The sequence below is a fragment of the Triticum aestivum genome, chromosome 2B, assembly GCF_018294505.1.
Source record: "Triticum aestivum cultivar Chinese Spring chromosome 2B, IWGSC CS RefSeq v2.1, whole genome shotgun sequence".
In the NCBI taxonomy this organism is placed as follows: domain Eukaryota; kingdom Viridiplantae; phylum Streptophyta; class Magnoliopsida; order Poales; family Poaceae; genus Triticum; species Triticum aestivum.
Window position 1 is genome coordinate 718388252 of NC_057798.1, and position 10691 is coordinate 718398942.

The following is a 10691-nucleotide window of genomic DNA, read 5'->3' on the forward strand; positions in this document are numbered from 1 at the left end:
TGAAGGACGGGGACGGCGATGTCTGGCGATGGCCGCGGAGGGACGGCACGCGTCCACGGCGTCCGGCGAGGAGGGGGGTGAGGACGACCGGCGGCGGTCGGGATCCGAGGGGGGGTTTGAGCGTCGGGGGGTGGGGGTTCGTCCCGATCCCGATCTGGATCGGGGAAGGGACGAGGGTCGTGGGAAGGGGGAGAGAGGAGTGGGGGTCGGCTAGGGTTCGGTCGGGGAGTGGGGGGGTTAAGGGAGTGAGGGGGCCGGATGGGCCGGTGGGCTGGCCGGATGGCCGTTTGGCCCAGTTGGCCAGGGGGTTTTCCCCCCTCCCTTTATTTATTCGGTTTGTTTTTTTTTCTTTTCTTATTTTTCCTTTTCTGTTTTAATTCATTTTAAAATATTCAGACACTTTATAAAAATGTGTGCACTCCACCATAATTACCGATGTAATATTTGACAACCACCGAACTTTTTAGTTTTAATTTTTGAAAACTTTTATTGTCATCATAAATTTGAATTTGAATTTCGAAACGGTTTTGATTTAACCCGTGATTAACTACAGTGACAGAGGTGACGTGGCACCATCAACGTGAGATTACTGTAGCATGATTATCCGGGCGTTACAAGAGCTTTTTGTCATGAGAAAGTTATTTGTCCCTAGGCAATCGATAACTAGACTGGTAATCACTATTGCAATTCTATTTGAGGGAGAGGCATAAGCTAACATACTTTCTCTTCTTGGATCATATGCACTTACGATTAGAAATCTAGCAAGCATCACAACTACTAAAGATTCATTAAGGTAAAACCCAACCATAACATTAATGTATCAAGTCCCCTTTATCCCATACGCAAACAACCTACTTACTCGGGTCTGTGCTTCTGTCACTCACGCCACCCACCATAAGCAAATCATGAACATATTGTAAACCCTATAGCGGGGATCCCTCATGCTTGCGCGACACGGAGAGCACCATAGGACAACACCAATAATAAAACATGCAACTCAAACCAATCGCGATCATCAATTAACCCATAGGACAAAACGGATCTACTCAAACATCATAGGATAGCCATACATCATTGGGAAATAATATATAGCGTTAAGAACCATGTTTAAGTAGAGTTTATAGCGGGTAAGAGAGAGGTTACACCGCTGCATAGAGGGGGGAAGAGTTGGTGATGAAGGCGGTGAAGTTGTTGGTGAAGATCGCGGTGATGATGATGGCCTCTGGCAGCGCTCCGGCGCCACCGGAAGTAAGGGGGAGAGAGCCCCCCCTTCTTCTTCTTCTTCCTTGACATCCTCCCTAGATGGGAGAAGGGTTTCCCCTCTGGTCCTTGGCTCCCATGGCGTGGGAGGGGCAAGAGCCCCTCCGAGATTGGATCTATCTCTCTGTCTCTCTCTGTTTCTGCGTTCTAGGATTCTGCTCTGGCACCGTTTCTTTTATATCCGGAGATCCGTAACTCCGATTGGATTTAAACCTTCGCTCAGATATTTTCCAAAAATTAGCTTTCTTGCGGCCAAAGAAGGGCATCAACCACCTTACGAGGGGCCCAGGAGGGTGGTAGGCATGCCTAGGGGGAGGGCGCGCCCCCCTGTCTCGTGGCCACCTCGGGTACCGTTTCGTGTTGATTCTTCCTCCGGAAAATCCCAAATATACCAAAATAATTCTCCGTCTGTTTTTATCCCGTTTTGACTCCGTTTGATATGGGGTTTCTGCGAAACATAAAACATGCAACAGACAGGAACTCACATTGGGCACTGGATCAATATGTTAGTCCCAAAAATAATATAAAAAGTTGCCAAAAGTATATGAAAGTTGAATAATATTGGCATGGAACAATCAAAAATTATAGATACGACGGAGACGTATCACTATCCGCTTTTATTACCTTGCAATTTATACTTAGTTTTATTCTCACAAAGTAGTCGTAGATTTATTCTTGCAAAACAGTTTCATACTTGTTCTAGGTAAAGCAAACGTCAAGTGTGCGTAGAGTTGTATCGGAGGTCGATAGAACTTGAGGGAATATTTGTTCTACCTTTAGCTCCTCATTGGGTTCGACACTCTTATTTATCGAAGAAGGCTACACATGATCCCCTATACTTGTGGGTTATCAAGACCTTTTTCTGGCGCCATTGCCGGGAAGCAATAGCGTGGGGTGAATATTCTCGTATGTGCTTGTTTGCTTTATCACTAAGTAGTTTTTATTTTCTGTTCTAAGTTGTTCTTTATCTTTAGTTATTGATATGGAACACGAAGCTCCAAAACAATCAGTGGTACTTTCTACTCATGGAGATGGGGAACCTCCTAAAACCCTCAATGCTCGTTATGTGAAAGATATTATGCACTACTTTCATAATACTTAAAAAACCCCATTCAACTATATAATGGGAGTAACATTGGATCAACGTGAATACTTTAGGGATTATCAGTTGAGTCATAAAGGGAAATTGTTATGGGATCAAATTCATATGTTGCATTGGTATGCTCGGGAGCTATGCTTGAGATATGATTATACTTGTAGCTCTAGGATGAATGCTCCACACCTTCCCTTTTCATGCAAATTTAATGATAATGAAACTTGGCTTCTTACGCTAATGGTATATATGATTACCACGATGTGGAATGAATAGAAGAATTTGTTGCATTTAAGGGTGCTTATGAAATTGAATATTTGTTTTTAAAGTATGAAGCTTTTGATGTGTATGTTTATAGACCTGAAAATTTTGCCATCCTTACATATTGCTATGATAATTATATATATTTCGGATATTGATGAATTTATTGAGGAAGTATCCGTTGTCCAAGAAGAGGCTAATATTTTGCAGGAGTGTAGGGAAGAAGGAATTGATGAAACTGTGAGCTCATTAGATGAAAAAGATGATGAGGAGAGTGAAGAACAAAAGGAGGAAGAGCGGATTGATCACCCGTGCCCATCTTCTAATGAGAGTAACTCTTCAACTCATACATTGTTTAATTTCCCTTCGTTCTTACCGAAGGATGAATTCCATGATAATTGCTATGATCCCGTTGATTTGTTTGAAATATCCCTCTTTGATGATGCTTGCTATGCTTGTGGCCATGATGCCAATTTGAATTATGCTTATGGAGATGAACTTGCTATAGTTCCTTATGTTAAGAATGACATTGTTGCTATTGCACCCACACATGATAGTCCTATTATCTTTTTGAATTCTCCAAACTACACTATATTGGAGAAGTTTGCACTTATTAAGGATTACATTGATGGGTTGCGTTCTACCTCTACACATGATAATTTTGATGAGTATAATATGCATGTGCTTGCTGCTCCTACTTACAATTATTATGAGAGAGGAACTACATATCCGCCTCTTTATGTTTCCAACATGATAAAATTGCAAGAAACTGCTTATGCTATGTATTGGCCTTTACTTGATGTGCATGAATTTTTCTTGTATGAAATGCCGGTGCATAGGAAGAGAGTTAGACTTTGACATTATGATATTGTATTACCGAGTGAGCCCTAAGATACCTCTCCGTCATACGAAGTGACAAATCGCAATCTTGATCCATGCCAACTCAATAGACACCCTCGGAGATACATGTAGAGCACCTTTATAGTCACCCAGTTATGTTGCGATGTTTGGTACACACAAGGTACTCCTCCGGTGTCAGTGAGTTTCATGATCTCATGGTCATAGGAACATATACTTGACATGCAGAAAACAATAGCAATAAACTTGACTCCATCATATGCTACATTTATAGTTTGGGGCTTGTCCATCACATCATTCTCCTAATGATGTGATACCATTCTCAAATGACAACTCATGTCCATGGCTAGGAAACCATAGCCATCTTTGATAAACGAGCTAGTCCGGTAGAGGCTTACTAGGGACACATTGTTGTCTATGTATCCACACATGTATCTGAGTTTTCAATCAATAATTCTAGCATCGATAATAAAAGATTATCACGAACAACGAAATATGATAATAACCAATTTATTATTGCCTCTTGGGCATACTTCCAATAGGGCCATCTCCATCAACATCTTCAACATCATCATCTCCTCTCAAACCCTAGTTCATCTCTTGTGTTCAATCTTTGTACTAGAACCTCAGATTGGTACATGTGGGTGACTAGTAGTGTTGATTACATCTTGTAGTTGATTACTATATGGTTTATTTGGTGGAAGATTATATGTTCAAGTCCATTATGCTATTTAATACCCCTCTGATCTTGAGCATGATTATCATTTGTGAGTAGTTACTTTCATTCTTGAGGTCACGGGAGAAGTCATGTTGCAAGTAATCATGTGAACTTGATATGTGTTCGATATTTTGATGATATGTATGTTGTGATCCCCTTAGTGATGTCATGTGAACATCGACTACATGACACTTCACCATATTAGGGCCTAAGGGGATGCATTGTGGAGTAGTTATTAGATGATGGGTTACTAGAGTAACACAAGCTTAAACCCTAGTTTATGCGCTACTTCATAAGTGAACGATTTGGAACCAAAAGTTTAATGCTATGGTTAGATTTTATCTTAATATTTTTCTTGTAGTTACGGATGCTTGCGAGGGGTTTAATCATAAGTAGGAGGTTTGTTCAAGTAAGAATAGCACCAAGCCACCCACATATCAAATTATCGAAGTAGCGAACACGAATCAAACCAACATGATGAAATTGACATGGTTAAATGAAGGAAATATGCCCTAGAGGAAATAATAAAGTTGTTATTTATATTTCCTTATATCATGATAGATATCTATTATTCATGCTAGAATTGTATTAACCGAAAACTTGATACATGTGTGGATACATAGACAAAATAGATTCCCTAGTAAAGCCTCTACTAGACTAGCTCGTTAATCAAAGATGGTTAAGTTTCCTGACCATAGACATGTGTTGTCATTTCATGAACGATTTCACATAATTAGGAGAATGATGTGATGGACAAGACCCATCCATTATCTTACCATAACGATCATTAAGTTTTATTGCTACTGCTTTCTTCATGACTTATACATATTCCTTTGACTATGAGATTATGCAACTCCCGAATGCCGGAGGAATACCTTATGTGCTATCAAACGTCACATAAGATGATCCACAGGTATCTCCGGAGGTGTTTTATTGGGTTGTCCTAGATCGAGATTAGGATTTGTCGCTCCGAGTATCGGAGAGGTATCTTTGGGCCCTCTTGATAATGCACATCATGATAAGCCTTGCAAGCAATGTGACTAAAGAGTTAGTTGCGGGATGATGCATAACAAAATGAGTAAAGAGACTTGTTGGTAGCGAGATAGAACTAGCTATGAAGATACCGATGATCGAATCTTGGGCAAGTAACATACCGATGACAAAGGGAATAACATATGTTGTAATAAACGGTTCCGATAAAGATCTTCATAGAATATGTAGGAGCCAATATGAGCATCCAGGTTCCGCTATTGGTTATTGATCGGAGAGGTGTCTTGGTCATGTCTACATAGTTCTCGACCCCGTAGGGTCCGTACGCTTAACATTCGATGACGATTTGTATTATGAGTTATGAGTTTTGGTGACCGAATATTGTTAGAAGTCCCGGATGACATCACAGACATGACGAGGAGTCTCGAAATGGTCGAGAGGTAAAGATTGATATATTGGATGATGGTATTCGGACACCGGAATGGTTTCAGAGTGGTTCGGGTATTTTTCGGAGTACCGGGGGGTTCTACATGGGCCATAGGGGAGAGAGGAGGTAGCCCACAAGGAGTGGTCGTGCCCCCCCTCCCACGGGGAGTCCGAATTGGACTATGGGAGGGGGCGCGCCCCCCTTTCCTTCTCCTCCTCCCTCTCCTTCCCCTTTCCTCCTCCGGAAGAAAGAAGGGGGAGGCTGAATTGGACATGGAGTCAAAGTCGGTTTCCTCCCCCCACGGCACACCCCTTGGCTGGCCTCCTCCCTCTCCTCCTTTATATACGGGGGCATGGGCACCCCAAAGCACATCAATTGCTCTCTTAGCCGTGTGTGGTGCCCCCCTCCACAGTTTACTCCTATGATCATAGCATCATAGTGCTTAGGCGAAGCCCTGCTTGGATCACATCACCATCACCGTCATCATGCCGTCATGCTGAAGAAACTCTCCCTCTACCCTCTGCTGGATCAAGAGTTCGAGGGACGTCATCGAGCTGAACATGTGTAGAACTCGGAGGTGCCGTACGTTCGGTGCTTGATCGGTTGGATCCCGAAGACGTTCGACTACATCAACCGTGTTAAGCTAACGCTTCCGCTTTTGGTCTACGAACGTTCGTGGACACACTCTCCCCCTCTAGTTGCTATGCATCTCCTAGATAGATCTTGCGTGAGCGTGGGGATTTTTTTGAAATTGCATGCTACGATTCCCCAACAGTGGCATCCGAGCCAGGTCTATGCGTAGATATAACATCCCAAATTTTCAAATTGGAATGTTTTACAATTATTAGCTAAGCATATATGCATTTTGTTTGAATTGAGTGGCATTTGGAAATTTTCAGAGGCATTTGAGTTTTATTTGAATTTGGATTCAAGTTGGCATTTGAATTTCATTTCAAAAATCCCTCACAAATACTTGTTCAAAAGTATGAGAGGAGCTAAAATGACACTCCAAAAATGTCAGAAGAAAATAATTCCAAACGTTTGAATCCAAATTTGGATTTATTTGGAATTTGCAAAAAAATGTTTTTTATAAAGTTTGGTCTTTGCCTTTGGAAATTGTTCATATTTTTTAGTTTGTTTTTCTGAGAATTTTGATATATATATATATATATATATGTCCTATATAAAAATAATATATATTACCTATATTGTTTTTTCTCCCTCTGTTATTTCAAAAACAAATCTCCGCGAGCTGGTCAGGCCCAGCTAGCAAGCGCCGAGCCGCGGCCCAGCCAGCAGCGAGCTAGCCCAGCGCCGCGCCCACACCTGTTTTCCTCTCCCTCGATCGCCTGACCCAACTCCCCTCTCTCTCCCATGCTGACACCGCGGCCCCACCTTGTCCTCAACCTCGCCGTCGACCGCCATTGTAAGCCGCCGGAGTCCCCTCCACCGTTAGATCGAGAATCTAGGGCCTAGATTAGATCACACGAAGGGTTAGATTTATTTGTTTAGATCGGTTTTAGTTTAGTTTATTCCCGGTTAGATCGGTTTATTTAATCGCGGTTTAGTTAGACCGGCCGATCGGTTTATTTCTGTTAGCCCGTGGACGTATTGGTCTATTAAGCGCTTAGGCACTGTTTAGTTTTAGAGCCCTCACTGTTTCGGCCCGTTAGCGTGTTAGTTTTTTTAGTTTTATTTCAGTTTCTGTTTTTAGCAGAATAGGTCTATTTTTGTAAATGCTATAACTTTTAGTTTACAAATTTCCTATAGTTTCTGGAGAAAATAGATTCGGCCATGTTTAAGTTTTTTAAAAATTGTTTTATATTAGTTTTAGTCAGATTAGTATTTCTGCTATAAATTAAGCTAGGATTATTCCTTTTTAGTGATTCTTGTTGTCACTACTTTGTTTTGACCTTGCATAGCAGTAGGAATTTATTTGGGTCTTTATTAAAAATAGTTTTACACGAAAACAAGCTTTTCTAGTTTATTTAGCTTGCTGATGTTTTCTATTGTTCTAGTTATTTTAAAATTTATTTTACCTCTGTTATAATTTATTTTAGATTAGTTTCTATAGTTACACAGGGTGAACTTTTATTTACAGCAAAATAAAAAGTTTTATTTTATTTTCCTACTAGTTTTGTTTTAGGCATAATAGGAGTGCTATAATAGCTTTTGATGTGATTCTTTTTACACCTAGTTTATATGATGTTTTCCTTTATTTTAGTTAGCAAAACCCTTGTTTTGGTTCTGTTAAGAAAAGTTTTAGTATGATAAAACTATTTCCTAGTTGTTTGCTTGAAGTAATGAAAACGTTGATTGGAGTTCTTCGAGTTCTCTTTGGTTTTGGTTTGAGTGCTTGTGTGACTATACATTAGCTTGCTGTTATGCTGTACTTATTTGTGCTATTATTTGACTCAATAGAATTCTCGGAGTGCGAGGCCTGCTATTACGAGTCGCTAGCTTTCGAAGATCGTCAGCCAGGCAAGTCATTTGACCATGTGTTTACAATACCTATGATTTTGTTGCATTAGAATTGTTCCTCCCCACCATGCATGCGGTAGGAGAATTTTAAGTTGTGTTCTTGAGTAGTATCATGTGGTAGGATGAACCCATTTCCCTTGTTACCAATGCCCGGAACGATGTAGTTGATTGCTATGCTTTCGAAGACAGGGTTGGTTGAGTGATTCACAAGGGAGATCTGAGAGTCAAGATGATGACAACCCCATGACTTCAAGCTCAAGATGGACTTCAAATTCACTACTGGGTGGAGGACGGTTGATGGGCACCCTGGAGGAACCAGCGGATGGCCGGGATGCATGAAGAAGCGACATGACATCTTGGGGAAAGCTTCACCCGGCCATGAAGAGATGGATGGATACACCTTGACCGGAAGGTTACCTATGCAGCCGCAAGCCATTATGGCTCTGGCTTGGTTGACCCTAGGCGTGACTCTGGCCGGACGCTATTACGAGATGTAGAAGAACGATAGAATGGATGGGCACCGGCACCGGCCAGAGGAACTCTACGGAAGACCCTGTTTCGTTTGTCCCATCTTCAAACACCAGGTAGTGCAAGGACATAAAGGAGGGAATGATTCTTGCGGGTAAAGTGCACAAGACTCTGCAGAGTAGAAACCTAATTGATTAGTTGTGTCCCCGGTTACAGACAATCGAGCCTCTGGAAATTGGAGTATTTTGGAAATCTCAACACCGAACATAATTAATTAATTGATGGGTTATTAATGATTTCGGGTATGAGACACTGGTTGGCGGAACCATCTCATTAACAACCAACATTTTGTAGTAATTGCAAGCAACTCCTTTTGTTGTAGGAAAAAATGGCTTTTTCGCAAAAACATAAAACTTAGAGCCGCACAGCCAAATTGCATATAGTGTTAGCATTATTATTGTTGTTCTCCCTGTGCCTTGCCGGCATATTCAAAATGCTGACCTACATGGCAGTAACTCTCATGTTGCAGAGGAGTTTTCCGACCAGGAGTGAGGCTATGATCTACGCTCGGTGATAGCCCTTTGGAGTTGGATGAACTCGCTTATCGTCTATGCTTCCGCATCTTTATTTAGTTTATTTCTAATGAGTTGGCCTTCGGCCGAATTTATTATAATGTAATAAAGACCCGATAGGAGAATCGTTTAATAAATTCAGGTGTGATTGAACTTTGAATCTTTTCATCAATGTACTGTGTGTGCCAGCATTATCTTGGGATGGTACAACTACATAGAGACTTGACCGATTTTGGGTCAGGTCGCTACAGAGATGGTATTAGAGCACACGCTGACCGTAGGACGTAACCCCTAGGATCGGAAAGCCATAGGAAGAAACTATTTTATTTTATGTCTTTATAATTCCGTAATTCTCCCCTGTTCATTTCTGACTTCTCTCCGATTTCAACATTCTAGATGGTCGTCAAGTTCATCCCAGTTCTACTCCCTGAGTTCTGAGCCAGATGAGACAATGCTTTTCGGCAGGAGGCTGGTCTAGATCACCAAGGAATTGAAGATTGCTCTGCCGTCTATCACTGGGACCCCTACAATGGCATCTCCAAAAGACCGTCACTATAGGATTAAGGTGCACATACCAAGGAGGACTTTCGGAAGTCTCTCGATGCCCGTTGACTTCAAGATCACTGCTCCCACTTGGATCCTCGGGAGAGACATAGCAGTTCATAGTGCACTTGGACGCATCCAGGAGGAATACAGGGCCAAGCTCGTTGGATGAGACCAGACCATGATTTCTCATAGGACTGTCGATGGAGAGATCATCTGCACCATACATGACGACTCCGTTTGCTCATATGTCCAAGACTTGGAGGCTCACATCAGGGCTCTAGAGATTCAGATGCGCAGGAACTTGAAGATGGTCCAAAAGTTGCAGCTTCATGAAATTGAACTAGAGGATGCAGCACGTGAAGCCCACTATGAGCATGAGGATGAAGTCAAGGATTTCATGGAGAGAGTCGACAAGCTGAAGATGGATGTTGCCGCATTGTAGGAGAAGATGGACCTGGGAGAATACCTTTTTCCGAGTGGAGATGATGGACCCCTCGTGAGAAATGACTAGGATTAGGAAGAGAGCTCCATCGAAGGAAGACGCAAGAAGAGGCGCCGCAGCAGAGGACTCCGCACCGGAGGATGCAAGGATAATTGATGAAGAAATTTAGTCGACCACCATGTTTTATTTTTTATTTTCCGTCGATCAGTTAGGTCGTTATTTTCGATTAGTCGTGAGATTTTGTAATCTGAGATTGAACATTGTTTGAGATGAATGAATAGATGATTGGTACTGCTATTTTTTTACACCCTTGTTCTATTCTAATTTCTCATCCACTCCAAAACACCAGATGCCTCCAAGACGTGACCCGGTTTCACATTCCCGCCGGAGCTCACCCAGCTGATCCAGCAGCAGAATGCCTTGATGCAGATGCCCATCCAGAACCAAGGCAACAACAACAACAACAATAGCAACAACAACAACAACAATAACAACAACAACAACAACGACAACAACAACAACGACAACAACAACAACGACAACAACAACAACGACAACAACAACAACAACAACAA